General features: G+C 46.9%; 1 pseudogene; it reads right to left on the reverse strand.

Annotated features, from left to right (window-relative positions):
• Positions 1 to 4,853: 4,853 nt before the first annotated feature.
• On the reverse strand, positions 4,854 to 5,899 carry LOC128581103 (ADP-ribose pyrophosphatase, mitochondrial-like; annotated as a pseudogene).
• Positions 5,900 to 6,135: the final 236 nt, after the last annotated feature.

A 6,135-nucleotide genomic window follows, 5' to 3' on the forward strand; every position in this document is an offset into this window, starting at 1 on the left:
AGACTGAGGCAAAAGAATTACTTAAGCCCAAGAGTTTGAGGTTGCTGTGAGCTGTGACATCATGGCACTCTACCGAGGGCAACGTAATGAAACTCTGTCTCAAAAAAAAGGTTATGCCAAGTGTAATGTGATCACATTATTAATTTTTTCTTTTTTAGGAAAGAGGGAAGAGTATATAGAAAACTGTTAACAGCAACTATTTTCCACAAATAACTTATTGACATGCTAGACACTATTTTGGTCCTGGGACTAGAGTAGCTGATTAGACAGAAAAACCCTTGCTTTCCTGTGGCCTCTCTTTATCATATGGTAGATAGAAAATATCCCAGATGACTTCAGCTAGTGCTAAATGCTACAGGAAATAAAACAGGGTAAGGGAGTAGAAACAGACTGGATGGGCTACTTTAGATGACATGGTCAGGAAAGCTCTCTTTGGATAGGTATTATTTGAATGAAACCTCTGGAGCTGACTTTGTACAGAAGGGATATTTTAGGCAGCGAAAAGCAAAGCAAAGGCCAAGAAAAGAAAGGCCAGCCTAGTCCAGGGTAGAGTATTACCAGGTTAAACTGGACCAGTAGGCATCATCCAGCACAGGTAGAGAAGTGTAAGCAGTTTGTGTTTTATGTACAAAAGGAAGTGATTAAACGGTTTTAATAAAAAGGTGGGATGTGATTTCACTGGCATTCTTTAAAATGTCATTTCAGGGTGGCATCTATGTCATTTCAGGGTGGCATCTGTGCCTCAGTGACTAGGGCCCTGGCTCCATATACCGAGGGTGGTGGGTTCAAACCCGGCCCCGGCCAAACTGCAACAAAAAATAGCCGGGCGTTGTGGTGGGTGCCTGTAGTCCCAGCTACTAGGGAGGCTGAGGCAAGAGAACCGCCTAAGCCCAAGAGCTGGAGGTTGCTGTGAGCTGTAACGCCACAGCACTCTACCCAGGGTGACAAAGTGAGACTCTGTCTCTAAAAAATAATAAAAATAAAAATAAAATGTCATTTCATTTTGTAGGAGGAGAAGAGTATCAGAAAGGAGGCCTGGTGGGAGGCCATTACAGGAGTCTAGAGAAGGAAGAGTAGTCACTTGATTAGTCAGTGAAGGGGGAAAGCAGCAGCTGACTCTGGATGTATCTCACTGGAGGGAGAACTGCCTAAAGTCTGCAGATGGATTGGACGAGGGAAGTTAGGAACAGCAAAGAATCTAGGATAACTCCTGTTTTCTTGTCCAGTATGGATAGATTCTGGTGGCATTTATCAGAGAAGAGTGATGCAGGAACAGTTTACTGTGAGAGAAAATCAAGAATTCTGTTCTGGATATATTAAATTTGAGCCATTTCTTAGGCCTTTGTCATTTCATGCTTCTACAATGATTGTGTAACATACAAGGGGCATCCCAGAAAGTATCCAGTTATTGCTAATACTATTTTTCATATTGTAGGGCTGGATACTTTCCAGATAGCCCTCATATATATGTAAATGTAATCTTATTTATTTTGGGAGCTTACATTTTAAAAAACAAATAATGAAGTAGGTAGGTAGCTGAACATTAAGAAAATGTTAAGCCAACCAAGTATTTCAATTATTTAAACAAAGACAGGAGGCATATCTCACCTGGAAAAGTTACTGAGATGAGACTAAAACAAGCAATTATAGAATTTACAAGTAAAAGTGATATATTAAATCTGTTCCTGAGTATGAACAATGATGGGCAGCCACAGTGTCATCATCTATACCAATGCAACATTTTTTTTTTTCCAGGAGAAAAATAAAATCATGAACTGTCCTTCAAGTTTAGAAAAGGAAACTCTGATCCAATGTGCATGTAGGGCCAGGCCCTGTGGAGCATGTCTGTAGTCCCAGCTATTCAAAGATACTGAGGCAGGGGCGGCCCCTGTGGCTCAGTGGGTAGGGCACCCACCCCACATACTGAGGGTGGTGGGTTCAAACCCGACCCCGGCCAAACTTCAACAAAAAAATAGCCGGGCCTTGTGGCAGGGGCCTGTAGAACCAGCTACTCGGGGGGCTGAGGCAAGAGAATCGTCTCAGCCCAAGAGTTGGAGGTTGCTGTGAGCTGTGTGATGCCATGGCACTCTACTGAGGGCCATAAAGTGAGGAGAAGGAGGAGGAGGAGGAGGAGGAGGAGGAGAAGCTGAGACAGGAGAAGGAGGAGGAGGAGGAGAAGCTGAGACAGGAGAAGGAGGAGGAGAAGCTGAGACAGGAGGAGAAGCTGAGACAGGAGGAGGAGGAGGAGAAGCTGAGACAGGAGGAGGAGAAGCTGAGACAGGAGGAGGAGGAGGAGCTGAGACAGGAGGAGGAGGAGAAGAAGCTGAGACAGGAGGAGGAGGAGGAGAAGCTGAGACAGGAGGAGGAGGAGGAGAAGCTGAGACAGGAGAAGGAGGAGGAGAAGCTGAGACAGGAGGAGGAGAAGCTGAGACAGGAGGAGGAGGAGGAGCTGAGACAGGAGGAGGAGGAGGAGAAGCTGAGACAGGAGAAGGAGGAGGAGAAGCTGAGACAGGAGGAGGAGAAGCTGAGACAGGAGGAGGAGGAGAAGCTGAGACAGGAGGAGGAGGAGGAGAAGCTGAGACAGGAGGAGGAGAAGCTGAGACAGGAGGAGGAGGAGGAGCTCAGACAGGAGGAGGAGGAGAAGAAGCTGAGACAGGAGGAGGAGGAGGAGAAGCTGAGACAGGAGGAGGAGGAGAAGCTGAGACAGGAGGAGGAGGAGGAGAAGCTGAGACAGGAGGAGAAGCTGAGACAGGAGGAGGAGGAGGAGAAGCTGAGACAGGAGGAGGAGGAGAAGCTGAGACAGGAGGAGGAGGAGGAGAAGCTGAGACAGGAGGAGGAGGAGGAGAAGCTGAGACAGGAGGAGGAGGAGAAGCTGAGACAGGAGGAGGAGGAGGAGAAGCTGAGACAGGAGGAGGAGGAAGAGGAGAAGCTGAGACAGGAGGATGGCTTGAGCCCAGGAGTTTGAGGTTGCTGGGAGCTAGGCTGACACCACTGCACCAGCCTGGGTGACAGAGTGAGACTCTACCTCAAAAAAAAAAAAAAAAAAAAAGTGCATGTAGGAAGAAATATAATGATAATTTCTTTTTCTTTAAAGAATGATGCCCATGGAATCTGGAAATTATAGGAGAGTAATTATTCAAAAGATTGTGGTATAGTGGTCAAGGGTGTGGGCTGTGGAGCCCATCGGTCTATGTTCTACTCTTACTTCCACCACTCACTGGTCATATAACTTTGTGACTTCTCTGTGCCTCAGTTACATCATCCATAAGCAGGGATGATGATATGATAGATAGACTCTGTGATGCATCCCCAGATTCTGCTTCTCAGCTGCTGGGCGTATTACCAGAAGATGGCCCCTAGCTGTCAGCCCTCTTGGGGTGGCAGCTGGGCTAAGGAAATTGTCCCTCCCAAGGTCCCTGGCTTGCCTTCCTAGCTCCAGAGTTTCATATAGAGTTGGCAAGGCCCTCACTGGACCTGCGTTCCAGCTCAACTGCTCACTCAGCCCAGTCCTGCTTTCTTCCCCAAGTTTTGATGCCAAGACTTCCTAATAAATATCTTGCAATCTTATTTCCCTCTTGGATCCCGCTTCCCAAAGAACCCAACCTACAACATGAGAATACCTTCCTCATAGGGTGATCCTTAGAACTAATTAAGTCACCGTACAGAAAGCACTTTAGTGCCTGCACACAGTGACTGGAATGCAAATGTAAGCTATTATTATTGAAAGGAGCTACTTATGAAACAATCAGCTCCCACAAAAGTCTTTTTCTTTGTCATAAAAGTCTTATTATAGTGGTTTGAATTAATTTTACGTGTGTTGTAAATAAAGTTAACCAGCTTCTTTTAGATGATGAGAAAAGAAAGGTTAATTTCTGACCTATTTGTTGCGACTGGAACCCCCTCATTCCTAGTTGCCAGGGGGCTAGCTCTGTGTTTGCAATCTGACTATAAACACCTTCTCTATTTGCATATTGGGGTTTTTTAATTGAGAAAAGGTAGGTATCAATTGTGTTTTCATTAGGCACGGATTACAAACATGTCCTGATAAAGACTTCTCCTGACAGGAATCCCTATTTGTAGGGTTCTCTTCTGAGGAGAGAGGAAACCAATCTCCTGAGCTTAATCCACTCTGTTCAGTCAGAAAGCGTTCTGGTTACCAGAAGGTTGGATCTTAAGGTCATTTTATCACTACATTTCTATCTTTCTCTTTCTCTTTCTCTTTCTTTCTCTCTCTTTTTTTTGGGGGGGGGTCTGGTTCATAAGTACTTGATCCTTGTGGACTAAAATAGAGATCGAACTTTTCCCATAAAACTGAAAGCTCTAAAGCAAAAAAGCCCAGAGAGTGAGTTTCCATACCCCAAAGCAACAAATACAAGATCACAAAAAGCTACATTTGAAAAATAAGTATTACCCCAAAAGTCAGATTATACATAGAAAAATAAGTATTACCCCAAAAGTCAGATTAGGCCATATCAACACATCATGAGGAACAAAGAAGTGACAAATGCAAACTGGCTCCAAATTGGAGACCCGTTGGTAAGGAAGATACTTTTGTTTTACATACAATTCATCAAAGAACATTAATTGTACAAGTTGGTTTAAATCACATATATAACATACACAACTTGTGACTGTATTTCTCTTCCAACTGGAAAGCCAAAAATTCTGTAATCTCATTCCCCCAGGTTTATCTGATATTTTCTGACAAGTCTTCATACTCTGCACACTTTGGGAAATAATCACCAAAAAAATGGACTCTCCCTGTCCTTTTACGGTGGGAGTTCTGCGCTGTGAGTTTTTTTATCCACTCTTGTTCCTTTGAAGGCCTTTGGCTCCCCAGAATCTCCCAGACACTATCTGTGGCTGTCAGGACACAGATCCTCACTCCAGTGGGCACCTCGTTTCTCTGCCACAAGTTGAATAAATTGGGAGTGGCTGGCATAAAGCTTAAGTTTATCTTTAATGTCCACCCATTTCACTTTCTGGGCATCATCACCCGCTTCCAGAGGGAGCTGGTCTGTCATTTCACCTGTTTCATCGTGGTAGTTGACAGCCTCTGTCTCCATCCACGCGTTGTCCGTGTTCCGAGGATCATCCACATAGCCTTTATAAACCACGAAATGCTCCTGGCTGAATAGTTTGTTCAACTGTTTCTCCAACTCCTGCATTTCTGCCCTGGATTTCTGTAAGGAGTTCATGGCTTCCTCACCAAATTCTCTCTTCAATGTGGTACTAATTTTCTCTCCCGGGTCCACCATGCCCCCTGGGATTGCCCATTCTCCACAGGCCTTCCTTTTGATGGCTGCAAACTGCAGGATGTCTTTCCCAGAAACAGGGTGGGGAACTTTACTTCCCTTGCGGTCCCGCTTCCACCTGGTTAAAATGGGATCTGCAGCGTGATTGGGGCCCCAGCGACCCAGAAGCCCTCGGCCGGCCAGCCCAGTCCGACCTATGGGACTTCTAGGTCTGCCGTTTTCAACCTCGTATAAACCATGCTGGCTCCTTCTCTCCACGTGCCCATCCTTTTCATTAAATTTAGGAGAGAAGTTTCTTTCACCCACCTGGGGATCTGCCCACACAGGTCCAGCTAAGACAGAGCTGGCGGTGTACTCTCCGGGGCTGTATTCCGGCCACTCCACCTGCCAGCTCACCTTCTCTGTGGGGACCGGGCTTCGCTGCACCTTAGAACCAGGGTACGGAGACGTCCGGGCTTTCTTGTGGGAGTTTTCAGCAGAGCCCTTTGAACCTGACATGACGACATTTAGAGGAAACCTACGTGAGGAAAAGGGGCTCCAGCTGGCCAGGATGTTGGGGCAGCGGCGGTGCCAGACTGTCATAGAGGCCAAGTTCACGAGAGGGTCACGGTTGTTAAAGCCTTTGCCAGGTGGGGTCCAGCCATCCACGACCCAATGGCCTGCGGGGATTTTGGTTGCTCTCTGGCGTGGGCACCGCAGCCTCCGCTGCAGGTGGTTGTGGGGCACCCACCGGAACCTGCTGCTTCCACCCCAGGGGTCATGGGGCCTTTTAAGAGACCAATGCTTCCAACCCCTGACGGTAGGTGGTGGGTCGGGCTAACGGCTCAGCCGGGGGAGGAGGGCGCAGGTCGCACTAGGACCCCGGCCACGTGCCCTGGCC

This window comes from Nycticebus coucang, chromosome 3 (assembly GCF_027406575.1).
Source record: "Nycticebus coucang isolate mNycCou1 chromosome 3, mNycCou1.pri, whole genome shotgun sequence".
Taxonomy (NCBI): Eukaryota; Metazoa; Chordata; class Mammalia; order Primates; family Lorisidae; genus Nycticebus; species Nycticebus coucang.